We start from the raw sequence: 27247 nt of genomic DNA, 5'->3' as shown, positions 1-27247 counted from the left end.
TGAGAGTCCTGTGTGGAGTTTCTGGCTCCTGGCTTCAGCTTGGCCTAGACCTGGCTGTTGTAGCCATATGGGGAGAGAACCAATGGATGAAAGAATGAAAGATCTCTCTCCTTTCTCTCTCACTCTCCTTTTTTTTTTTTTGACAGGCAGAGTGGACAGTGAGAGAGAGAGACAGAGAGAAAGGTCTTCCTTTGCTGTTGGTTCACCCTCCAATGGCCACCGCAGCCAGCGCGCTGCCACCGGTGCACTGCGCTAATCCGATGGCAGGAGCCAGGTACTTATCCTGGTCTCCCATGGGGTGCAGGGCCCAAGCACTCGGGCCATCCTCCACTGCACTCCCTGGCCACAGCAGAGAGCTGGCCTGGAAGAGGGGCAACCGGGACAGAATCCGGCGCCCCGACCGGGACTAGAACCCGGTGTGCCAGCGCCACAAGGCGGAGGATTAGCCTAGTGAGCCGCGGCGCCGGCTTTGCTCTGCTTTTAAAATAAATGATAGAATCTTTTTTTTTAAAAAAAGACAAATACCAAATAGTAAATAATGACCTTGAATCCTTGGTCTTGAGTTTTTTAGTGCCAAGAAAGCTGAAAGCCAGAATGCTGATAGTTCTTGCCAATCAGAAGAGTCAAGATTTTTTTCTCTGGAGAAAGTGAATAGCCCAACAGAAAACTTGGAGATGTGTGCTCAGTGATTCTACAGTGAAGTTCATCAGTTGAAATTCTAGCACACATCTTCTAATATTCAGAGAGAGAGAGAGCGAGCGAGCGAGTGAGCACTCCTCGCACTCCCATTGCTCTCACTACCCAAATGCCCACAATGGCCAGGACTAAGTTGAGGCCAACGCTGGGTTGTGGTAACTCATTCTAGCTCTCCTACCTGAGGAACAGCATCCCCATTACTTGAACAATCACTGTTGCCTCCAAGGGTCTGCATTAGCCGCAGGGTGGCGTCAGGAGCTTGAGCTGTGTATTGAACCCAGGTACTCAATGCAGGACACGGGAATCTTTTTTTTTTTTTTTTAAGATTTATTTATTTATTTGAAAGAGACACACACACACACACACACACACAGAGAGAGAGAGAGAGAGAGAGAGAGGATCATCCATCTGCTGGTTCACTCCCCAGAGGCTGCAGTGCTCTGGGCCAAGCCAAAGCAGGGAGCCAGGAGCTTCATAGGGATCTCCCACATGAATGGCAGGGACCCAAGTGCTTGGGCCATCTTCTGTTGTTTTTCCCAGGCCATTAGCAAGGAGCTGGATTGGAAGTGGAGCAGCCAGGACTAGAACTGACACCCATATGGGATGCCAGCATCACAAATGGAGGTTTTACCCATTATGCCACGATGCTGACCCCAGACATGGACATCTTGACCAGCATCTTAAGTGCTACCTTAAATGTCTGGTCCTATTCAAAGCTTTTGATCAAGGTTTTAGTTCCTTGTTTTAAAAAATGAGTGAACATTAAACAACCTCTAGCTATTGAAAAAGCCTGAAAGGGAGTCAAAGACAACCAATGCCACACAAACAAACCATAACAACTCAAAGGAAGGAGAAACAAACCAGGACTCACAAAAACAAAACAAAAAATGAAAGAGAACATTGAAATACATGTGGGAAAAATGGAGCCATGCCTTTCTTTTCTTTCTTTTTTTTTTTTAAACAAGATTTTATTTATTTAGTTGACAGCTAGTGTTACAGTGAGAGAGAGAGAGACAGAGAGAAAGGTCTTCCTTCGGTTGGTTCACTCCCCAAATGGCTGCAACGGCCAGAGCTAGTCTGATCCAAAGCCAGGATCCAGGAGCTTCTTCTCCATCTCCCATGCGGGTGCAGGGGCCCAAGTACTTGGGCCATCCTCTACTGCTATCCCAGGCCACAACAGAGAGCTGGACTGGAAGAGGAGCAACTGGGACTAGAACCGGCGCCCATATGGGATGCTGGCACCACAAGTGGAGGATAAACCTACTGTGCCACAGTACTGGCCCCAAACCATGCCTTTCTAAATAAAAGTAACTTAAAAAAAAAGATTTATTTGTTTATTTAAAAGTCAGAGGGAGAGAAATAGAGATCTCCCATCCATTGGTTCACTCCCCAGATGGCCACAACAGCCAAGGCTGGGCCAGGCTGAAGCCAGGAAACAAGAGTTTCTCCCAGATCTCCCACTTGGGTGATAGGGACCTAAATACTTGGGCCATCTTCTTCTGCTTTCCCAGGCCATTAGCAGGGAGCTGGATCAGAAGTAGAGCAGCTGAGACACGAACCAGTGCCCATAAGGGATGCTGGCATTGCAAATGGCAGCTTTACCCACTATACCACAATGCCAGCCCCAGGAAAATTAACTTCTAACCTAAAATTGTACACACAGGCAAATTATCCCTCAGTTCAGAGGGTAAAACTAGGACACTTTTGTTCAGGAGCACTGAATGATTTCTTGTGTGAAAAAAGAAGAAGAAGCCAAGAAGGAGAAAGACACTGGGTCCAAGAAACAGAAAGTTTAACACACAAGTAGGGGAGAAGTACCAGGATGGTGGTGATGGTGAGTTTCAGGGTGACAGCCAGGAAGCAGCAGGTCCAGTGAGCCATCCGCACAAATAAGAAAACGAGAACAAGGGAGATGATCAGAGGTAAACTTACAAAGGGTCCAGTGTGTTTTAATGTAGCCAGAAAAGATTTTTATTTCTGTTGGATAGGTTGTGGTTGGATTAGTGATTTTGACATGAAAAGTTAAAGAGGAAGCATCAAACAAAACAAGATAATTAACAGCACTAGAAGGAGCAAAATTGTTCAAAAAGGAAATGTTAGCATACACGCTATCACAGCTGAGAATAATAGAGACTAATCACATTCGTAGAAATAGTAGATACTGAAATGAAATTGCCAGTGTAACTAATTTGGGAAGATAGTAATGGGGCAGTGTATGTGAGTGAATGTATCTGAAAGAGGTAATTTAGGAAATCTTAATTTTTATTTAGCATAACAGCAACTCAACAGCTAAGACTAACAAAACAAGAAATGGTGATGTATGCCCATCATTTAGATACATGGAGGTAAAACCAGAAAAAATACTCCCCCCCAAAAAAAAAAAAGTTCAAAGAAGTTGCCTAAAAGGAGCGGAAACTTGGAGATGAGAATCAGAGGGATAGAATTCTGCTATTTTCCACTGTAAGCTAATAGCTCAATTTAAATTTCTAAAAGGTATATACATTGGTTTGACAAAAGAAAATCATATCACATGCATGGTCAGAAGTCAAGAACAAAAGCATATTTTCTCTCTCTTCTTCTACAAGTATTCTAGTATCTCCTTAGATTCCTCCGGCAGAGTGCTTGGAATCTATGTGCAGCATCTCACTAGTGTTCTGTGAATTTCTTCTCTTGGCTGCCTCGAAGTGTCTGTTCTTGCTGGTCTGTCTTCAGAAGCCAGCGGAAGGCCACACCCTGGTCAGGCTGCTGACTCTCACTGGTCTCTGTTCTATGGCTGCCAGAACCTGGTATCAAATTGTTGATGTTTGTGCCAACAATGCTGTTTGTTGTTACTGCGAAAGCTGCTGGCTCCAAGACTGTTGACATTTCACAGCCTCACTGTCCCCTCACAGTCATGTTCTCATAAATGGGAGCACATTTTCTCAATTCATAGGATCAGAAAACGTGTATGAATCCTGCAGACTTGCAACTGTCTTTGCTACTTTCTTTGGGCTGGCTGCTGGAAACCACTCAGCTAAATTTGCATTGTATTACTGGAGGGCAGTGAGGAGCTTATTGTTAGTATATTTGTATATTAGTTGTTGTTGTTGTTGTTGTTGTTTTAACAGGCAGAGTGGACAGTGAGAGAGAGAGACAGAAAGAAAGGTCTTCCTTTTTCCATTGGTTCACCCCCCAAATGGCCACAACAGCCGGTGCGCTGCAGCCGGCGCACCACGCTGATCCAAAGCCAGGAGCCAGGTGCTTCTCCTGGTCTCCCATGCAGGTGCAGGGCCTGAGCACTTGGGCCACCCTCCACTGCCCTCCCGGGCCACAGCAGAGAGCTGGTCTGGAAGAGGAGCAACCGGAACAGAATCTGGCGCCCCGACCGGTTCTAGAACCCGGTGTGCTGGCGCCGCAGGCGGAGGATTAGCCTAGTGAGCCATGGCGCCAGCTTGTATATTAGTTTTAAGTGCATTTCCAACCTTGTTTTCTCTTACGTTTTCATTTATCTTTTTTTGTTCATTCATTTGATAAAGTAGCTCAAGTCCTTTTTTAGAATTTTGGCACAAGGAGGGTGTATTGTATTAGTCTGTTCTCTGTTGCTGTGAGAAAATAGCTGAGACTGGTACTTTTTAAAGAGGTTTATTTGGCCGGCGCCAATATATAGTTATTAGAGCATAATGATATTTCACACCCTACCCTCCCTCGCTCCCTCACTCCCTCACTCCAACCCTCCCTTCTCCTTTTATTTTTCTTTTAATTTTTACAATGGCATACTTTTCATTTTCTTTATAATAACAAGCTTAAACCTCCACTAAATAAAAAATTGAACAAGTAATGAGTAGAAAAACCACCATTCTTTAGCAGTATAGACAAGGGCTATAAACAATAATCAAATTTCAAAATGTCATTTTCACTCTTACACATTACTTTTTTTGTACTCTGTATATGAGTTACCACAAATAAGGGAAAACATGATATTTGCCTTTTGGGGACTGGCTTTTTTCACTAAGCATAATGATCTCCAGTTGCATCCATTTTGTTGTGAAAGACAGGATTTTATTCTTTTTTATGGCTGAGTAATATTCCATCATGTATGTATACCACAGTTTCTTTTCCAGTCATCAGTTGATGGACATCTGGGTTGATTCCATATCTTAGCTATTGTGAGTTGAACTACAATAAACATGGGGGTACAAATAACTTTCTTATGCTGATTTTATTTTGTTTGGGTAAATTCTCAGGCATGAAATGACTGGGTCATATGGTAGATCTGTTTTCAGATTTCTGAGGAATTTCCATACTGTCTTCCATAATGGTTGTACTAGTTTACATTCTCACCAACAGTGCATTAGGGTACCCTTTTCCCCACATCCTTGCCAGCATTTGCTATTTCTTGAATTTAGAAGATAGGCATTCTGACAGGGGTGAGGTGAAACCTCATTGTGGCTAGTGATCCTGAGCATTTTTTCATGTGTCTGTTGGCCATTTGTATTTCATCCTTTGAAAAATGGCTGTTCATATCCTTAGCCGATTTCTTAACTGTATTGCTTGTTTTGTTGTTGTTGAGTTTCTTTTTTTTATTATTTTATTTTTTTATTTTTTGACAGGTAGAGTGGACAGTGAGAGAAAGAGACAGAGAGAAAGGTCTTCCTTTTCTGTTGGTTCACCCTCCAATGGCCACCGCGGCTGGTGCACCATGCTGATCAGAAGCCAGGAGCCAGGTGCTTCTCCTGGTCTCCCATGGGGTGCATGGCCCAAGCATTTGGGCCATCCTCCACTGCACTCCCTGGCCACAGCAGAGAGCTGGACTGGAAGAGGGGCAACTGGAACAGATTCCTGTGCCCCTACCAGGGCTAGAACCTGGTGTGCCAGCGCTGCAGGCGGAGGATTAGCCTAGTGAGCCACGGCGCCGGCCAATTTTTAAATTTTCCTTTTCATTTCTTCGGTGTCTTACTATTCATTCAGAGATGTTATTCGGTCTCCATGTGTTTGCATATTTTCTAGAGTTTCTTAAGTTGCTAATTTCCAGCTTCATTCCTTTGTGATTTCATTTTTTTTGTTTCTTTATTGACCTGCTTTATGGCCTAGCATGTGGTCTATCCTAGAGAAAGTTTCATGCACTAATGAAAATGATATATATTCTATGGGATGAAATGTTCTATAGATATCAGTTAGGTCCATTTGATCAAGAGCGTATATTAACTCTGTTGTTGTTGTTGTTGTTGTTGTTTTTGTCTAGTTAATCTGTCCATTGATGAAAGTGTTTGAAGTCCCCCCATTATAAATGAGAGCTTTGCTAGGTATAGTATTCTGGGTGAACAATTTTTTTCTTTTAGGACTTGGATTATGTCTCTGCATTTTCTCCTAGTCTGTAGGGTTTCTGATGAGGAATCAGCATTAATCTAATTGGAGATCCTTTGGAAGTTATCTGGCATTTCTCTCATGAACATTTTAGAATCTTTTCTTTATGTTTTACTTCTGAAAGTTAGGAGTTCTGTGTGCTTCCTATACTTGGATGTCCCTGTCTTTCTCCAGATTAGGATGTTTTCTGCTATTGTTTCCCTGAATAGGTCTTCTTTTTTTTTTTTTTTTTTTTTGACAGGCAGAGTGGACAGTGAGAGAGAGAGACAGAGAGAAAGGTCTTCCTTTGCCGTTGGTTCACCCTCCAATGGCCGCCGCGGCTGGCGCGCTGCGGCCGGCGCACCGCGCTGATCCGATGGCAGGAGCCAGGAGCCAGGTGCTTTTCCTGGTCTCCCATGGGGTGCAGGGCCCAAGCACCTGGGCCATCCTCCACTGCACTCCCTGGCCACAGCAGAGGGCTGGCCTGGAAGAGGGGCAACCGGGACAGAATCCGGCGCCCCGACCGGGACTAGAACCCGGTGTGCCGGCGCCGCTAGGCGGAGGATTAGCCTAGTGAGCCGCGGCGCCGGCCCTGAATAGGTCTTCTAATCCATTTTATCTTTCCATGCCTTCAGGATCTCCTAAGACACTTACGTTTGGTCATTTGATAGTATCCCATAAATCTTGAACACTATTAATTTTCCTAAATTTTACTTCTTTTTTTCTGTCTATTTCCAAAGATTTGTCTTCTAGCTCAGATATTCCTTCTTCTGTCTCACCAAGTCTGTAGTTAAGGCTTTCCACAGTTTTTTTTTATTTGACATGTTGAATTCTTCATTTTTGATATTTCAGCTTGGTTTCTCTTCATATCTCTATCACCTGGCAGAATTTCTCACCCATGTCATGTATGGATTTCTGTAACTCACGTGTTTGCTTCTCGTTGCTTCTGAGTAACGCTGTGATCGTTCTCTCAAATTCCTCTTCAGCATTCCATCAGCTTCTTCATCTTCACATTCTAAATTTGAAGTGTTGTTGTGTTGCTCTTAGAGAGTCGTGTTGTCTTCCTTGTTTGTGTTTCTTGTATTTCCACATTTATTTTTAGGCACATGCAGAAACACCTGTTGGTTTTTCCTCTGTGGGCTTTTATCTTTGAAATATGCCTCCATGGCCTAGTGGAGAGTCTGCTCCCTTGGTGGATATCCAGTGGGGTGTGCTGGGTAGGATCAAGGAATTCCATCAGTTCTCCAGGGTGGGGCAAGAGTTCTGAGTGACGCCCCAGATGGGAATGGTAGATCTCCTCTATTGTCAGCGGGGGGTAGGGTATGATTGCATCAGCTTTCATGATCACCATACCAGCCCCTCCCTGCCAAGGAGAACCAACTGCCCAGCGTGAGCCCACAGTAGCCACACCCCACCCATGCAGGCACATGAACGGCACAAAGGATCTGTGCTCCCCTCAGTGTGAACGCAGAAGCCTCTGCTGTGACCCACCCCAGGCACTCAGGGAGCTTCGGGCTTGTGAAACCAGAGACATCCCACGCCCTATGACGCAGTCACAGAATTCCCGCAATCATAGTATGCAAGGCTCCACGGTCACAGGGAGCAGAGGATCCACTCTCAGCCCCGAGAGCCTCCCCCATCCACAGAGAGAGCCAGTGCGTCCCCAGAACCAGGTGCCTGTCCAGTAGAAGTTGGTCAGTGCTCCACCTGAGCAAGCTGAGTCCAGGCTTCTTGATAGAGTGAGGAAAAGGGAGACTAGGTGGGCACTCCACCCCCTGCCAGCGCTCCTGGCAGACTCAAAGTCAGTGGGGACTGCAGATTTATCCCTCTGATAAGAATCCCCTAGTCACACAGGCCCCAGCAGCTTGTACTTAGCTCATTGAGATAGCGGTTCCTCCCTGCTTATTCCCAGGTGCCCTTGTTGGGGGTTGGGGGGAAGAAAAGCAATGTGCTCCCCTTTTGCAGCTTAGGAGGCACCCTGCCGCTGCTAGTGCCCCAGGCTAGACTCAAAGTCAATGTGTTCCATGAAGTTCTCCCTCAGGCAGTATCACCAGTGACATCAGCGGTAGCGTCTTCCCCTCACCTCGCTCCAAGATGGTGGCCCCTCCAGGCACTGGCTGCAGGAGTAGTCACCAGCCATGTCAGCAATGATACGTTAAGGTACAGTTTCATACTTACCAAGATGGCAAAAATAAATGTCTGATAATATTGAGTGTTGGCAATTGACTGAAACAATGCAAACTCCAGTGCTCTGCTTGTGGGAGCACAGATTGAGAAAATAACTTTGAAAAACAAGTTAGCATTTTAAAAAATGTATTTACTTTGAAAGTCAGAGTTACACAGAGAGAGAAGGAGAGGCAGAGAGAGAGAGAGAGAGTGGTCCTCCATCTGCTGGTTCACTCCCCAGTTGGCTGCACTGGGCAGAGCTGCACCGATCTGAAGCCAGGAGCCAAGAGCTTCCTCTGGATCCCCCTTGCAGGTGCAGGGACCCAAGAACTTGGGCCATCTTCTACTGCCTTCCCAGGCCACAGCAGAGAGCTGGATTGGAAGTGGAGCGGCCGGGACTAGAACCAGTGCCCATATGGGATGCTGGGACTGCAGGTGGCAGCTTTATCCGCTATACCACAGCACTTGTCTGCACTCCCTCCTGTATACCACAGCCCGAGCGTTGTCTATTAAAGAGGAAGTGTTAATGTCACATGACCCATGTTCTTACTTCTGTATGTGTTCTTTTCTTTTTAAGATTCATTTATTTAGAAAGTCAGAGTGATAGGCAGAGAGGGAGAGACAGAAAAAGAAAGAGAAATAAAGAGAATGAGAACGAGAGAGAGTGAGCTCTTCCATTGGCTGGTTCAATATCTGTCAAGGAACAAGATTGGCAGTGGAGCAGCCAGCAGACAAACAGGCGCCCATATGTCCATATGTGATGCTGGCATTGGAGACAGCAGCTCTACCTACTACACCACAACACAACACTGGCCTGCTGTGTGTGTGTTCTAAAAAAGCTCTTAAGTGCATCAGGGGAAATGGACCAGTCCAATCAGAGTGGCGTTATTTATACAGCATGATATTAAAAGTAACACAGATGTCCACCAGCTGTGGATGATGGATGGTAGCAGAATTCGTATGATAGAATACTATGTAACGGTGAAAATACCATAGTTATAACATGGGTGAATACCAGGAATATAATTTTGAGGGGAAAAATGCTAAACACAGAATGCATAAAATATAATTCCATTCAAGTAAATCTACAAAGCATGCAAAATGAAACAATGTAGTATATAAGTATATATGTGTTAAAACTCTAAGAATTGCAAGAGTATACAAAATTTATGATATGTGTATTTCTAAGAAAGAAAGAAAATGAGGGCAGAGAGAGCCACATAGGAATTGGTAATATTCTTTATCTTTTTAATTGAGTAGTAGATACACAGGTATAGCTTTTTTAATCTTATTTTCTAGATAATACATGTGTTTTTAAATATTTTTCTTTTCTTAGGAATTCATAAATCACCTTTAAGTCCCCTACAGCACAATGAGATGACTACAGTTCATAATAATGCAGTATAATCTGTGTAAAGAACTGAAACAGAGGAGCTGTAGTGCTCCAAACACGAGGAAAGATAGTGAAATGGAAAAGCCAGTTGCCTAGTTTCATTAGTTTGCACTGTTGTACATGTTGAACTATTGCACTGTACCCCATAAAAATGTATAAATATTACACGAGTAAAAAATGAAAAGAAACAGAAAAGTCTCAAAATGTGACGTAGCCTCTCTCCTTCCTCTCAACACTCCCTCGCTTCTTAGCTTCCCTGTTTCCCTCCACTCCTCACCCTGCTCCTCTTTCCTCTGCCTCCTCTTTCTGATCATCTCCTGCTTCTCAGCCTCCCCACCCACGGGGCCTCCTTTTACAGGAATTCTGTGCTACCAGGTTCCGCGCCACAGCTCCCCTGTAATACTGACCAGGAAGTTTGTTTGCAACACGCCCCAAAAATGTAGAGTAGAGGTTACACACTGGTGACCTACAAAGACCTATTTCCTGTGTCCTTACTGAGGTTTATTTTCAGATTTCTTAATTTGTTCCCTACACCTAGAAACCAGAGAGTTTGGATAAACCTCTTTTACTGACTCTGTTTTTCCCATGAAAATTTGAATGATCTGGTCACATTGGTTCCAAATTCTTACATAGCAATCGTGTACTGCTGTTGGATTTCCTCTTTAAACAAGCTCTGTCCTATTCCGGGTAGTCAGCTCACACCTCTCCATTTCATAGTTTATGCTAATCTCCCAGTCTCTTACCAATAAACAGAACATAGGAAACATTTTTATTATTTTTTTTTACAGGCAGAGTGGACAGTGAGAGAGAGACAGAGAGAAAGGTCTTCCTTTTCTGTTGGTTCACCCTCCAATGGCCGCTATGGCCGGCATGCTGCACCAATTCAAAGCCAGGAGCCAGGTGCTTCCTCCTGGTCTCCCATGCGGGTGCAGGGCCCAAGGACTTGGGCCATCCTCCACTGCACTCCTGGGCCACAGCAGAGAGCTGGACTGGAAGAGGAGCAACCGGGACAGAATCTGGCACCCCAATCGGGACTAGAACCCGGGGTGCTGGCACCACAGGTGGAGGATTAGCCAGGTGAGCTGCAGCGCCAGCCATAGGAAACATTATTAACAAATTTAGCACAGTTCTCTTACTGAAACCCAAGGACATGAAGTTATAATGATGTAAATTCGTGTTTTGTTTTGTTTTTAAGATTTATTTATTTATTTGAAAGGCAGAGTTATGGAGAGGCAGAGGCAGAGAGAGAGAGAGAGAGAGAGATCTTCCATCCAGCTGAGCTGATCCAAAGCCAAGAGCCAGGAGCTTCTTGTGAGTCTCCCACGTGGGTGCAGGGTCCCAAGGATTTGGGTCATCTTCTACTGCTTTCCCTGCCACAGCAGAGAGCTGGATCCGAAGTGGAGCAGCCAAGAATGGATCTGGTGCCCATATGGGATGCAGGCAGTTCAGACGGCAGCTTTACCCTCTATGCCACAGCACCGGCCTCTCATGTTAATTTTTTAAATAAACTGGCCTTGTCCCTGGTCACTACAGCTGGGAAACAGAGCTTCCATTCCATATGTTGCCTAAAAGACGCAGGTCCTTGGATAGATTTCTTGTGTGACATAATCCAGATGCACCAAATTCACCCATATCTCTGATTCGCTTATCTGTTGTTTCTTTCTTTCAAGAGAATAGAACTTAAGGTACATTAATTACAGTTTTTGTTAGAAAATCAGGACTCTTAGAAAAAATATTTCAAGTCAAAATTAAAAATAACTGTTTATGGTAGTTAAACAATAATTTCAAGGGCTCTTAAGTGGCATTAGAAATCATTCCGTCCAATTCCTTCTTTATAGACAGGGCAGCTATCCAAGAATAAAAGAAGCTCCATGCTGTGTTTTATGTTCTGAAGCTGTAAGAGCCTCTTAAAAAATTAACCACCACGGGGAGTGCATTGCCCACACAGGGCCTGCTTTGTCAAATTCTAGAGATCGCACCATGGTTTTTATATTGTTTTGGAAATAACTTTTAGTTGGAGAAACTTCAAGGAGTTCATTTTAAGTTCAATTACATCTGAAGTGGTATAATTTATTGTAATTTATTAGTCGTTGAATATCCATGTACTCCCCCACATTTCCCGGCTCCTTTGCATTTGGATGGGTGTATGTGAGCGGTTGTGACAAATGAGCTGTGAGTGGAAGTGACATGTGTCACTTCTGGGACAAAGCATGGGGAGAAAAGCACTTGTGATTTCTCGATGCCTCTTTTCCCAACGCCACAGCAGTAGAGACCAAACATGGCGATGGCATAATTGAAAGACAGAAACAGCACACTGGGGAGGGAGGTGTCTGGAGGAGCTCAGCACCTGCAGGCAACTTTATGTGGGTGAAAAAAACTTTAATGAATTAAGCTGCTAGGCTATGGGGCTGGTTCATTAGCAACATAACCTGTTCTGGGTAACACATTAGCAATGCTACCCCATACACCAGCCATGTTTCACATTTTGCACAGTTATCTAAAACATTGTTTATAATCTTTGACACTCATATACATGTAAAAATTTAAAATTTGTGTGAGTAAACCATCTCTTTTAAAAATGTGTTGGATAGCAAGAGAATTCTCATTGCCTCTTCTTAAGCGAGAAGGAAGGCCAAAGGAAACTTGTCACCTGTGATTGGTACAAAGCATAGTCCATTTAACCTCACTTGAGATCTTGCTCCAATCTCAACAACTGTGTATTAAGTTGTAAATACACTATCTTTATCAGCACGGACCAAGATATGTTGGAGAAAAACACAGAAGGGCCGGTGCCGCGGCTCAATAGGCTAATCCTCCGCCTAGCGGCGCCGGCACACCAGGTTCTAGTCCCGGTCGGGGCGCCGGATTCTGTCCCAGTTGCCCCTCTTCCAGGCCAGCTCTCTGCTGTGTCCAGGGAGGGCAGTGGAGGATGGCCCAAGTGCTTGGGCCCTGCACCCCATGGGAGACCAGATAAGTACCTGCCTCCTGCCTTTGGATCAGCGTGGTGCGTCGGCCGCAGCGTGCCGGCCACAGCGGCCATTGAGGAGTGATCCAACGGAAAAAGGAAGACCTTCCTCTCTGTCTCTCTCTCTCACTGTCCACTCTGCCTGTCAAAACAAACAAACAAACAAACAAACACACAGAAGTGCTTTCAGGACTAAATGATTTCTATTTGTTTTTTCCTTTAATGTCCTTTAATATTTTCCTCACATTAACTAATTTCCCTTGAATTTTCTTAAAAGGCAGTGTATTACTGTTTATTTGTTTTTATATATGGAGAGTCAAAGCCCTAAAGTATATTAACAAATTAATGGAGAAGGTGATACCCTAACCCAACTCATCATTGTTTCTATTCTGCCTCAAAGTTATGAGATGGTACAAAAAAGAAAGTGAAAAAGTTGAAATTTGATTTAGATCTACTTCCAGGAATGACCAATTAAATAATTTAGACAAATGATCCCATTGAAGACAACCAAAAAGCTGGTCAAAATATAAAATCATCCTTCTAAAAAATAGCAAGTAAAATTAAGTGAGGAACTACCAGGCTAAGACCCTAAAGAAGGTGGATGTCCAGAGTGATGGGCAAGGCCCCGGATGAGTGGACATCCAGATAGGTGGTCCAGAGGCTTAACAGTGCCTCTGGGCACAGCAGGACAGAAGCTAAAGTCTACAGTCCACAGGGGTCAGTGCCCCGCACCTTGCCTGTTGTCTATAAGGGTGGACAGGGATGGGCTCTGTGTGCAGTAGGTTAAGCTGCCACTTGTGATAGTGACATCTCATACCAGAGTGCTGGTTGGAGTCCCAGCTTTCCTGCTTCCAATCCAGCTTTCTGCTAAAACACCTGGGAAGGCAGCAGGTGATGTCCCAAGTACCTGTGTCCATGCTACCCACAGGGGGACCTGAATGGAGTTCCTGGCTCCTGCTTTTAGCCTGGCGCAGCCCTAGCTGTTTTGGGCATTTGGGGGAGTGAACCAGCAAATAGAACCTCTCTCCTTCTGTCCCTATGCCTTTCAAATAAATGACTCGATCTTAAATAAATAAATGGACAGACACCAGAAATAAGAGTGAATTGCAAGAAGCCTAGCTTATCAGCGTAGGCATTTGGCACAGCGGTTAGGACACCACTTGGGATGCCTGCCTCCCAGATTGCAGTGCCTGAGTCTGAGCCCCCAATCTTGCCCTGATTCTAGCTTCCTTTTAACGTGCACTCTGGGAGCCAACAGGTGATGGCCCAAGTACTTAGATCCCTACCGTCCATATAGAAGACCTGGACTGAGTTCATGGCTGCTGCCTTTGGTCTGTTGTGGGCATTTGGGGAGTGAACTAGTGAATGAGAGATCTCTCTCTTTGCCTCTCTCTTTCTCTCTGCCTTGCAAATAATTAATAACATTTAAAAAAATTTAGAAGAAAACCAGCTCCTCCCTCCATGTACTTCAGTCTGTATTTGGTATCTGGGAAGTCCAGAAAATCTCAAGGGTAATCTTGAATTGCTGGCCCCAAACTGCCAGGCAGAAGAAATAAAAATTCTCTTTAAAGAAAGAGAACCACATGGTAGGCCTCAAATTATTTTTTTAAAGATTTATTTTTATTTATTTGAAAGGCACAGTTACAGAGAGAGAAGGAGAGACAGAGCGAGAGAGATCTTCCATCCTCTGGCTTACTTCCCAAATGACCGCAATGGCTAGGGCTGGGCCAGACCAAAGCCAGGAGCCAGGAGCTTCTTCTGGGTTTCCTACTCAGGTACAGGAGCTCAACCACTTGAGCCATCTTCCACTGCTTTCCCAGGTGCATTAGCAGGGAGCTGGATAGAAAGTGGAGCAGCCGGGTCTTGAACCAGCACCCATATGGGATGTCAGCATTGCAGGTGGAGGCTTAACCTGCTACGCCACAACGTTGGCCCTCTCAAATTACTTTTACAAATAAAGTATAATGGCCAAGACACAGGCAAAAAAAAAAAAAAAAAAAAAAACCTGAGCATACCAAATGATAAAACAGCATGAACAAGAAAAATAAAATGCTACAGAAACAGACCCTAAAGGATTCCAGATGCAGATGGTAAAGCAACTATCTTATCAAGTTCAAAGACATAAAAGCTAAGCTTGAATCTTCTAGCAGAGAAAAAAAAATGGCACAGAATTTAAAAGAACCAGACAGAAATTCTAATAGTAAAAAAATCAGAGTAACCAGAATGGGCGTTTTGGCCTAGTGGTTAAGATGCTGGTCAGAATACCTGCATCCCATGTCAGAGTACCTGGGTTCAAGTCCTGGCTGTACTTCTAATTACAGCCTCCTGCTAATGCAGACACTGGGAGCACTGTGTGAAGCCTCCCTCCAGCCGACGCTTCCCCCGTCCGGCGCTGCAAGCCTGGTGCGCTGGGTGTCTTTTTCTCTCTCCTCCTCTCCTATGTAGGGACCTCATGCTTTCTGTTCAGTGACTGCAAGGGGCAAGGGTAGAAGTGAGTGGTAGGGAGGCGAGATGAGGGGTAAGAAAGTTCTTTCTAGGCTGATGTTTTTGTAGGATGGGTTCACGTTCTTGAGGGCTGGTGAATGTCTAAAACTGGCTTTCTCCTTGGCAATTTCTAGAACTCCTCATGACTCTCTCCCGGATTGTCCATCTTTTCCTACTGATTTGTAAGGCTTCTAGATACAAGTCCTTTTTCCATAATACTTGATGCAAATGTGGTTTCCCATTCTGACACTTATCTTTCCTCTCTTTTAATGGTGTCTTGATGGATAGAGATTATCAAGTTTTTAAAAAAATTTATTTATTGAAAGTCAGAGTTACAGACAGGGAGGGAGGGGGGAAGAAAGGAAGGGAGGGGATGAGAAAGTCTTCCATCTGCTTGTTCACTCCCCAGCTGTCCCTACCAGCCAGGGTGGGGGCAGACTGAAGTCATGAGCCTGGACTTCCATCTGAGTTTTCCACATGGGTAACAGGGGACCAAATACTTGGCCCATCTTCCACTGCTTTCCCAGGTGCCGTAGCAGGCAGCTGGATCAGAAGTGGAGCAGCTGGGACTCCAATTTCTGCTCATATGGGATGCTGGCATTGAGGGTGACAGCTTAACCCATTGGGTCACAACGCTGGCCCCGAGATTATCAATTTTAACACGATTTATTGTTGTTTCCTTTTATGATTAGTGAATTTTTTTTCTATTTAAGAAGTCCTCTGTCACTCTTTAATAACACATGTTAAATTTAACTGTATAGAGATTTTTTTCAAAAAGTTCATGGCAAATGCATATTATGAAAAAAATAATGCATAGGTTTGAAAAATATTTTGTGTCATTTAAAAAAGTGATTATTTAATTTGAAAGGCAGAGGGATATCAGACAGAAATACAACTCCTATATTCTGGTTCACTGCCCAGATGCATGTAACAGCCAAGGCTGAGCCAGGCCAAAGCCAGAAGCTGGAAACTCAATCCAGGTCTTCCCCATGGGTGGCAGGGACCCAACCCCTTGAGCCACGACTTGGAGCCTTCCAGGTTCTGCATTGCAGGAAGCTGGAATTTGGAGTGGAGTTGGGAACCAAACCCAGGAACTCTGATGTGGGATGCAAGTGTCCCAACAGGTATCTTAACCACAAAGCCAAATGTTTGCCCCTGAGCCATTTTCAGATGAATTTTTTGAGGTAGTGTTATGTAATATTGAGCAGATTTGGCAGCCTAACTAATATCTGTTATCTACTTCTTCCCTGATTACAAAACAGAATTGACAGAAGGGAAACGTATTCCCTAAAAACATAGAGCATTTGGCCTGAGGCACCCCACACTTGACTCACTGAATCAGTTCTCACAATGCAGCTTGGCTGTGTATAATTTTTAAAAGTTTCCTCAACCCACCGCAGATGATTCTGTTACATCCTGATAAGGACCACAAAACCAAGCAAAGCAAAACAAAAACTCGGGTGTCTAGAATGTCACGAAGGGGGTAGGGGAGTGGCTGTGTCACTGCTTGGGACACACTCGTCCCAGAGAGGAGTGCCCGGCTACCCTGCTTCCCACCAGCTTCGTGCTGAGATGCACCCTGGGAAGTAACAGATGAGGGCTCCTTCACTTGCGTCCCTGCCAGCCACGTTTGGAAGCCTGGATTGAGTCCTAGGCTCCTGGCTTTGGCCTGGCTCAGTCCTGGCTATTGTGGGTATTTGGGGGAGTAAACCAGCAACTGGAAGATCTCTCTCCATCTGTCTCTGTGCCTGCTTTTCAAACAGAATGGAAAAAAGGGGCAGCCCAGGGGGCCCTTCCATGGCTGGGAGTGAAAGTCCCTCTGCCTCCTGGGGCTGGGACTTCCCTCCTCAGAGCTCACTGCTGGTCACGGGGGAAGCAGGTGTCAGCTGTGAGACTATGCTGTCCTTTCTCTTTGTGAAGATTGATTTATTTATTTGAAAAGCAGAGGCGGGGGTGGGGGGAGAGAGGGAGAGAGGGAGATCGTCCATCTGCTGGTTCATTCCGAGAGAGAGAGAGAGAGAGAGAGAGAGATCATCCATCTGCTGGTTCATTCCCCCAAAGCCCACAACAGCCAAGGCTGGGCCAAGCCAAAGCCAGGAAGTCCATCCAGGTCTCCCACATGGGTGGCAGCGACCCAAGTCCTTGGACCAGCTTCCACTGCTTCCCCAGGGAATTGGACTAGAAGCATAGCGGCCAGGACTCCATATGGGATGCCGGCCCCAGGATGTTACCTTGTTAATGCACTCATTTAATGACATCCCAGAGGAAATGATGAGAAGAGTCTGCCTGGATTCCTTTTAACCTCAGAGATAAAAGTTCAAATGAAGAGGACAGTTTCAGGAACACTGCTCCTGAAAAAATTGATTTTTCAAAGTCCTTTGTTTGCGGTTTAGCTCTGCGGTATTTAGCATGGCCGCCACACATCAGACACTCGAGGAGGAGCTACATCATTTAGGAGTGACTTTGTTGAGAGCAACAGAATTTCCTAAACACCGCTCCCCCACGTGACCCATAAGCCGCTTAGCGCGATGTCCGGAACCACGCGTGTGATGTGGCCGCTGATATCTGGTCTGCAATTCCCCGTTCCCCCGGCCTTCCCTTTCTGGCCACAAGATGGCGCAGCTGCTCTAACAGCCTCAGAGGGCCTGGGCAGGAAGGAAGACACAAGGGCTTTCTCTTTCTCTTCTAGTACAGTCTCCCTAAGCAGAAAGAAAAAAGAGGCTTCCAGCAGACTTCTTGGGCCCGAACGTGACCAAATGCCCATCGTTAGACGAACAGAAGAGGAATGAAAGTGCCACGGTTTACCAAGACCCCGGAGCTGGGCACATCACTGTCAGATCAAAATAGGACTTTTATTTTATTCACGGTTTAATCTGTTCAAGCACGAAAGAAGTAGGAAGTAGGCTGCAGCAGGCTGCCCGTAGAGCTGCCAGAGCTGCTCAGGAGGAATCATGCGCGCTGAATCCCAGGGGCAGAGGACAGGGCCTCTTCGGAAACTGGCTTCTTCCTTTGATAATTACTAATTCTCTGCGGTGACTTAGGAAGATTCTTGGACTAAGTTTCTTGCCATGAAAGGCTTGAAGCGTGCAGAAACTGACAGCAAAACTTTGTTTAAAAGTGGCTCTACTTCTCCCCCAAACTTCTTACTCCAGCTCCTAGTTTCCCACTGTCTGAGCTGTACGAATCACCTCCAATTTACATATTCTAGAAGAGCCTTACATGGGAAAGAATAAATCACTTTCAGATCAGGCGTTCCGTCTAGAACTGGCGGTGGCTGATTCCCAGTACTGTCTTTTATTTCTGACATGCTTTTAGATGAGGGTAATCATATTTGCAGTAATTCTCAGGATAAAATTGTCTTCTCAAAGTTAATTTCATGAAGTTCTTTTTTTTTTCTTTTTAGTTTTAAAGAATAAAGCAATTATTCTTTCTTTTTGAAATTGCATGTCAAATCCAGAAACATTAATTATTCTTTCTTTTTGAAATTACATATCAGACTCAGAAACATTGACTTCTGTAATTTAAAATTTTAACTTCAAGTGATGGATATGCACATTTCCCATATTATACCCTCTTTTCTTTCAATGTGATGCTGTTGTCCTTGGCAGCCCCTGGTTCCTGTTGAATTTTCATTGCACACCAATTATCTCCGGCTACACTTTCACCAGCAGCTGTTTCCTTCACTGCCCACCATGAAGCCACTCTCCTGGGGCAATCCCTGCCTCTCCAGTGTGGCTGCTGTTGCCCGGGCCTCACCCCGGGCTTAGGCACAGGGCCTGTGAACCAAATCAATCCGAATATTGCATTCCCGAGGCCAAATTGACTGAGAAGGCTCCTTCAGAGCCCATGAGAAGTAAGGACACTTTTGCTGAGACATCTGGAAGAGAGAGTCTCTCTCTGTCCTGCTGGATTCTTACCTGAAGGGATGTGAAGCTGAGTTGTTGCAACCTTTTGACATCTTGAGCTGGAACCAGTTTGAGGATGGAAGCAGGACACACACACACATGTAATCACACATAGACACACATACACACACACTCACACACACTCACATACACATGCACTCACACACACACTCACACACTCACACACTGGTGATGCATTTTCGCCTTCATGCTAAGATAGCATAAACTCTATTCCTGGACTTTTCAGTTATGTAACTGAGTTCCCAATTTTGTTTAAGTCAGATTCTCTCTTGCTTGACACCAAAAGAGTACTAACTTATGATACAGAGTTTAGAATCTTTTATGGCCGAGAAAATTCTCAGATACTAAATGAATCAGAAAAGTTAATGTGGTAAATACTTAGGGAATAAGTGCACTTATAACTAATTATGTCCAATGTTTTTACTGCCCTCTCTTCAAATAATATTATAGACTTGTCATATAATACAACATAAAAGATTTAGTTTAAATCAGCATTCTTGGTTACATACCTAATACACTAATTATTATAATGGCAGTGTGCTCTGGGAATGTTTCTTTTCTTAGAATTTATTTGAAAGGCAGAATTACAGAGAAAGAGGGAGAGACAGAGACAGAGACCTTCCAACCTGTGATTTACTCCCCAATGACCACAACAGACAGGGCGGGGCCAAGTCGACGAAGCCAAGAGCCTATAACTCTATCCAGACCTCCCACGTGGGAGGCAGGGGCCCAAGCACTTGGGCCATCTTGCGCTGCTTTCCCAAGCACATTAGCAGGGAGCTGGATCAGAAGTGGAGCAGCCAGGACTGGAACCAGTGCTCACATGGGAGGCCAGCACTGCAGGAGATGTGGCTTAGCCTGTTGCGCCATAACCCTGGCCCCTGGGGATGTTTCTTCAAGACTTAAAATGAACATGAATTTTCTTAAAAACAAAAACAAAACAATTTAGGGGCAAGTGTTGTGATACAGTGGGTTAAACTGTGGTTTCTGATGCCCACATCCAGCACAGGAATGCCAGCAGTCAGTCCCGCCTCTGCGTCCACTTCAAGCCGGCTTCCTGCTAATGCACACTCTGCAAGGCAGTGAATGACGGCTCAAGTCCCCTGGGTCCCTGTCACCCACGTGGAACACTCAGATGGAGTTCCTGGCTGCTGACTTTGGTGTGGCCCATCCCCTTGTTACAGGCATTTTGGGAGTGAAGCAGCAGAATGGAAGATCTCTCTCTCTCTCTCTCTCTCTGTTGCTATATCTCTCAAATAAATAAAAATAAACTTTAAACATTTTCAATTTTTAACTTTTAAAAATTATACTTATTTGTAGGGTACCACATATGTGATGTTTCAACACATGTATACATTTTGTAATGTTCTAGCAGGGTAAACATATCTATATCCTCCGATATTTAACATTTCTTTATGGCAAAAATGTTCAAAATCCCTTTTTCTAATTTTTTTCTTAGAAAAACATACAGTATATTATCATTATTTATAGTCACCCTGTGTGCAGTAGAACCCAGAGCTTCTTATTCCTATCTATGAATAGCACCTGTTGAGTAAACTTTCCCATACCACATTTCCCCCCATTCTCCTTAGTCACCATTAGACTTTCACCTTCTGTGAGATCAACTGTTTTAGATTCTATATGAGTGAGATCATGCAGTTTTGTATTTCTGCTTTTGGTTTATTTCACATACCGTAATAACCTCCAGTGCCATTCATGTTGCAAATGACCAGATTTCATCCTTCTTAAGACTTATTTATTACTTGAAAGTAAGGGTGACAGAGAAAGGGGGGGGGGGGAGAGGGAGAGAGAGAGAGAGAGACTTCTCTCTATTGGTTTACTCCCCAAATGCCTGCAACTACGAGGCTGGGCCAGGCCAAAGCCAGGGAGCCAGAACTCAGTTCCAGTCCCCCACGGAGGTACAGGGCTGAAGGACTTGAGCGGCACCTGCTGCCTCCCGGGGTGCACATTAGCAAGAAGCTGAATCAGAAGCAGAGGAGCTGGGGTTCCAGGCAGGCACTCTGACATGGGGTGCGGGCATCTGCAGCTTGCTAAGCCTCTGTGCCAATGTCCACCCCAGGAGTGAGCAGTTAGTGTAGCAGTTAAACTACCTGTGTCCCACTTAAGAGTATCTGGGTTGGAGTGCTGGCTTTGACTGTTGACTCCAGCTTCCTGCCAGTGTAGACCCTGGGAGGCAGTAGTGCAGGCTCAAGTGATTGGGTTCCTGCCGCCCATGTGGGAGAGCCAGTGTCCTCGTGGCTTTGGCCCTGGGGTACTCTACTTATTGCCAGCGTTTGGAACGTGAACCACCAGAAGGAAGCTCTGTCTTCCTCTCTCTTGCTTTGTCTCTCTGCCTCTCAAAAAATTTATTTTGGTTTAAAAGCTTTTTGAAATCCATTCATGGTTTTTTCATAAAATGAATTTTCTATGAACTTTTTAAAGACCATCCACCATGTGCATGGATTTTGAAACAATTTTTGCACCAAAGTAAACTTGTGTGTTTTTTTTTTTAAAAGAAAGTTATTATTTAATAAATATAAACTTCATAGGTACAGCTTTTGGAATATAGTGGTTCTTCCCCCCACACCCGCTCTCCCATCCCACTCCCATTCCACAACTCCTACTCCCTCTCCCATTTAATTCTTCATTGATTCATTTTTAATTATCTTTATATACAGAATAGCAACTCCTTACCAAGTAAAGATTGCAATAGTTTGCACCCACACAGACACACAAAGTATAAAGTACTGTTTGAAGACAAGGTAAGCTTGTTTAAAAAAAAAAATTATTTGAAAGGGTTACAGCAAGAGAGAGAGAGAGAGAGAGAGAGAGAGAGATTGATATTCTATCCACTGATTCACCTCCAGATGGCCACAGCAGCCAGCCACGGCTGAGCCAGGTTGAAGCCAGGATCTAGGAGCTTCTTCCAGGTCTCCCACATGGGGAGCAAGGGCCTTTACCTGCTACACTACAACATTGGCCCCTAAACTTTTTTTTAAAAAAGAATTTATTTATTTATTTGAGAGGTAGAGTTACAAACAGTGAGAGGGAGAGACAGAGAGAAGGATCTTCCATCCGCTGGTTCACTCCCTAAATTTAGCCTGCATTGGCTGGAGCTGAGCCAATCCAAAGCCAGGAACCAGGAGCTTCTTGCATGTTTCCCACCCTAGTTCAGTGTGCTTGGGCCGTCTTCTAGTGCTTTTCCAGGCAATAGCAGAGAGCTGGATTGGAAAAAGAGCAGCCGAGACTAGAACCGGCGCCCATATGGGATGCCGGCGCCACAGGTGGAGGATTAACCTACTGCACCACAACGCCAGCCCCTAAACTTGTTTTTTAATTCCATTTTCCATGAGGCTTTGAAACATTTATTTCTTTATTTGAACAGCAGAGTGGCGGAGAGAGAGGGAGAAACACACAGAGAGAAATCTTCCACCTGCTGGTTCACTCCCCAAATGGCCACAGTGGCCAGGACGTCTAGACTGAAGCCAGGAGCCAGGAACTCCATCCAGGTCTCCCATGTAGACAGCAGGGGCCCAAGCACTTGGGCCATCTTCCACTGCTTTCTGAGGCCCGTTTGCAGGGAGCTGGATCAGAAGCAGAATAGCAGGGACGTGAACCGTTGCTCCAGTATGGGTTGCTGCTGTCCCAAGGGGTAGCTTACCATGCTGCACCATAGCCTTGGCCCCTCCACGAACATTTTTTGCACTACCCTTGTATGAAAGTGATGGTCTTACAATGTGGCGCCTGTATTTCTCCAGCTATTTCTTTTGCTCACACGGCAAACGAAGAGAGAGACATGGTGTATGTGACTGGGTGTCAGTGATTGTTCCCTTCAGAGAAGTGCCGCAGTCAGTCCTCCAGCCTTCCCCGCGGGACCTTTGCTGCTTGCCACCCAGGTGTCCAGGTTCTTGTCAAGGGCTGCGCCGTCTTTGTGACTGGCCATGACAATGCTATCATAAAGCAGGTGATCAGTCAGTTTGTCTACCTGCAGTGTTCCCTAGAAACAGGCCCCGTTTATTTGCACGATTGATGGCAACCTTTTTTTTATTTTAAAGATTTATTTATTTATTTGAAAATCAGAGTTACACAGAGAGAGGAGAGAGGTCTTCCATCCGCTGGTTCACTCCCCAATTGGCCGCAATGGCCAGAGCTGTGCCGATCTGAAGCCAGGAGCCAGGAGCTTCTTCCAGGTCTCCCACATGGGTGCAGGGGCCCAAGGACTTGGTCCATCTTCTACTGCTTTCCCATACCGCAGCAGGGAGCTGGATTGGAAGTGGGGCAGCTGGGTCTCGAACCTGCACCCATATGGGATGCTGGCGCTTCAGGCCAGGGTGTTAACCCGCTGCACCACAGCGCCGGCCCCGAATGATGGCAACCTTAAGGCGAGCTGGTTCTTTCTTGTGGTAAAGGACACCAGTTGATCCTCCTCGAAGAGCACCTCCCTTGTGTATGTTGCGGAGTGCAGGTTTGTGCAAACTCCCCTCCCAATCCCCTCCTCTAGACGCTCACTTCTACTGCTCTGTGCCCTGCTTTTCATCAAAGATATCTTGGATCTACCTCCATCTTATCGCATAAGAAAACCTCTTATTCTTTTTGGTAGCCTCTAAGTATTTTACAGTCTCATAATACCATGATTTCACTGTTCTAGATTTGAACATTTTCATCACTTCCAATCTTTGGTTCTTACACACCACGCTACAGTGAATAACCTTGTATTTGTGTTAATAGAGTATGTACTTGGGTGAGTATGTCGTTGGCATAAATTCCTAGAAGTGAAATTTTTGGGCCAAGTCTATGTATTTGTAATTTCCTCTCACATTTTTAAAAATTTTATTTACTTGAAAGGCAGAGAGAGAGATCGTCCGTCCACCATTCATTCCCCAAATGCCCACCACAGCCAGGGCAGGTCACAAGCACACAGCTGTCCCATGTGGGTGGCAGTGGCCATCACCTGCTGCCTCTAAGGTGTGCATTAGCATTAAGCTGGTATCTGGAGCAGTGCTGGTCTTCAAACCCAGGCAGTCATGTGCATACAAGGGGTCTTCAGAAAGTTCACTAAAATGTGTATTTATAAAAAACTATGCATGGATTTCAAAATTTTTTTACCCTAAAATAAACTTGTCTTTTGACTCCATTTTCCAAGAACATCTTAAGGTAATTTCATATACACAATAACTCCTTCACATCATTAAGGAAAAGACAGAGAATCCAATTTAAAAAATGAGAAAAGACTTGAACTAGTAATCTCACAAAAATAAATAAATAAATAAATAAATAAATGCATGAAAAGGTTCTAAACATCAGTCACCAGGGAAATGTAAATGAAAATTGCAATGAGGTGCTAATCCCAGAATGGAAAAACCAAAAGGACCAACTGTTCCAAGTAGAGACAAAAATGTAAAGATAGGTTCTTGATTTAAATGGGTACAGCCACTTTGGGAAGCTTCTTAATGGTATCAGTAAAATAATACTATAATAATATGTACAATATATGTTATATAATGCAATAATGACATACATGTACATTCTGACCTAAAAATCCTACCCCTTTGTATATTGCCATAGAAAGCATAGCTAATCTCCATCAAAAGGCACATACAAGAATGTCCACTGCATCTTTTGTCATAATAGTAAAAAATTGGAAGCAATTGAAAGCATTCATGGATAAATAAATTGTGACATATTCATATAATATTGAAAAAGGATGAACTACCTATCCACAACAATGTAGATGAATCTCACAGTCCTATGTAAAATGAAAGAACCTAAATATATAGGAGTGCCTGCTATGTGTTTTTATTTATAAGAGTCAACAACTGATAAAACTAATTTATTATGGATGATAGAGATCAATTATCTTTAACTTTAACTAGTAGGGGACATGAAAGAACCTTCTTGAATAAGGATAGCATTCCTTGTTTGCATCACAGTGGTGGTGACATGGGCATGGTTACTTAAACATATCATCTAAGACAAAATAAAAATTTTATACACCTAAGACATCACTGTTTTTAATATCCATCTCCAAGGCAAAAGTTGTTGCCAACTCATTTTTTGCTTTCAGTTGGCTTGTCATTTTCCTTCTTCTTCTTCTTTTTTTTTTTAACAGGCACAGTGGACAGTGAGAGAGAGAGAGAGACAGAGAGAAGGATCTTCCTTTTCCGTTGGTTCACCCTCCAATGGCCGCTGCACACCAAGCCCATCCGAAGTCAGGAGCCAGGTGCTTCTCCTGGTCTCCCCTGCGGGTGCAGGGCCCAAGGACTTGGGCCATCCTCCACTGCACTCCTGGGCCACAGCAGAGAGCTGGCCTGGAAGAGGAGCAACCAGGACAGAATCCAGCGCCCCGACCAGGACTAGAACCTGGGGTGCCAGAGCCACAGGCAGAGGATTAGCCTATTGAGCTGCGCTGGCATTTTCCTTCTTGAACCCTCTTTTCTCTGCTTTGAGTTTTTACTACCTGGAGATTATTTTTTCTTTAGTCTCTAGAGTTCTTGGAGATTTGTTTGGTCATTATTTTCACCAGTTCCATGGCAAGATTCTTCTGCATGTTTTCTTATCTGCCAGTTGTTTCTCCTGTTTGTTTTTACAAAGATCTGTGTTGTTTTCCGAGTTAATTATTTTTCACCTTTGCAGGAGGGCACTTTTTCCTGCAGGATGGATACATTATTTCCAGTGGGCAATATACAAATTGTATTCTCTCTAGGGGGCGCCATTCCTACAGAATACAATAGGAAGAGTTTCTCCGGGAGACCCTCCTGGCCGGGCAGCCTATTTGCTGAATACTTGTGTGCCAAACCTCCGCCAGAGCTCCCATACTGCCCGCAGAGCTTTGTGGGTATGCTGGGATCTGAACTGGCCTAGCCTTTCCACCTCTTTAGAGAAAAATGTCAGCCACCCCACGGCTGCTTGTTGCTGAGAGCTGTTCCTTACCCTGCGTCACCGTGCCGGGGTGAAGAGTTTGCAAGTTTCTTTCCTGACCCAGCTACCCCTGCTCCTCTGGTCTCAGATGGGCTATGAGAGAGTCAGTTGGTGACTGCACAAAAGCTAGTTCGTAGCAAGGTAGCTTGCAGCCCAGAGCGTCCACTTGTGCTTCAGCATTTTGAACCCTGCCAGCTCTGCCTGCTGCACGCAGTCTCCAGCTATCTGTCTAAACCTTTAACTGGATTATCATCGTGGTAGACAGCCTTTCCTCGTGTTGTATTAAGGCTCAGGATGAAGAGAAGCTCAGTCATTTCAAGATTAAGTTTCTTATGCTTCTTGTGTTCCCAGGTGATTTAAGATATTTAGCTCTAACGAACAGTGCTGCAGTGGTACGTAACTCCATTTGTATCCTTGTGTATGCAAGTGTACCCACAGAATAAATTCCTATATTGAAATACTGGTTAAAGGATATATGCAATTATAAATTAAGTATGTAACACCAAAATGCCCTTCTAGAAGTTGTACCGACCTATACTCCCATCAGCAAGCATGTTCATTTCCCAGACCCTTGTCAACACCACGGATTAATCATACATTTTGGGGCCGGTGCTGTGGTGCAGCGGGTTAAAGCCCTGGCCTGAAGTGCCTGCATCCCATATGGGCGCCAGTTCTAGTCCTGCTGCTCTTCTTCTGATCCAGCTTTCTGCTATGGCCTGGGTAAGCAGGAAGAAGCTCCAGGCTCCTGGCTTCGGATTGGCACAGCTCCAGGTATTGCAGCCATATGGGGAGTGAACCAGTGGATGGAAGACATCTCTGTCTCTACCTTTCTCTGTAACTCTGTCTTTCAAATAAATAAAATTAATCTTAAAAAAAATACATTTTATTCTGTAGCATACTAAGAGGTGAAAAATGGAGGCTCAGCATATGGTTTTTTTTATTATTTTATTTGAAAGTCAGATCTACAGAGAGAGAAGGAGAGGCAGAGAGAGAGGGAGAGAGAGGTCTTCCATCTGCTGGTTCACTCCCCAGATGGCTGCAACGGCCGGAGCTGTGCAAATCTGAAGCCAGGAGCCAGGAGCTTCTTCCAGGTCTCCCATGTGAGTGCAGGGGTCCAAGGACTTGGGCCATCTTTACTGCTGTCCCAGGCCATAACAGAGAGCTGGATCAGAAGTGGAGCAGCTGGGACTTAAACTAGTGCTCATACGGGATGCTGGCACTGCAGGCGGTGGCTTTACCCGCCACGCCATAGCACCAGCCCCTCAGCATGTGTTCAAATGCCATGTTTTTGTATGTTTAAGAGCCATTTGTCCTGGTGTTCACTATACTTCCTTTCTGTAACATCCATCTGACTGGCATTTTTCTGTTGAGTGCTAT

At 44.8% G+C, this 27247-nt stretch overlaps 1 long non-coding RNA gene across 6 annotated transcripts in view; it reads left to right on the top strand.

Moving 5' to 3' along the window:
• The window catches only part of LOC103347831 (translation initiation factor IF-2), an 80095-nt gene that overhangs the window by 36900 nt on the left and 15948 nt on the right, over positions 1–27247 (top strand). For 3 of the 6 annotated variants that reach the window (XR_007918332.2, XR_011386751.1, XR_007918326.2), the window contains exon 5: positions 25062–26328. The exons of the other annotated variants lie outside the window; for them this stretch is intronic. This is a non-coding gene — a long non-coding RNA (translation initiation factor IF-2). Of the gene's footprint in view, positions 1–25061; positions 26329–27247 lie in introns of those variants that run through there. 6 annotated transcript variants of the gene reach the window in all.

This window comes from Oryctolagus cuniculus, chromosome 2 (assembly GCF_964237555.1).
Source record: "Oryctolagus cuniculus chromosome 2, mOryCun1.1, whole genome shotgun sequence".
Taxonomy (NCBI): domain Eukaryota; kingdom Metazoa; phylum Chordata; class Mammalia; order Lagomorpha; family Leporidae; genus Oryctolagus; species Oryctolagus cuniculus.
The sequence above is the reverse complement of the archived record's forward strand: the minus strand, read 5'-3'. Positions and strand labels throughout refer to the sequence as shown.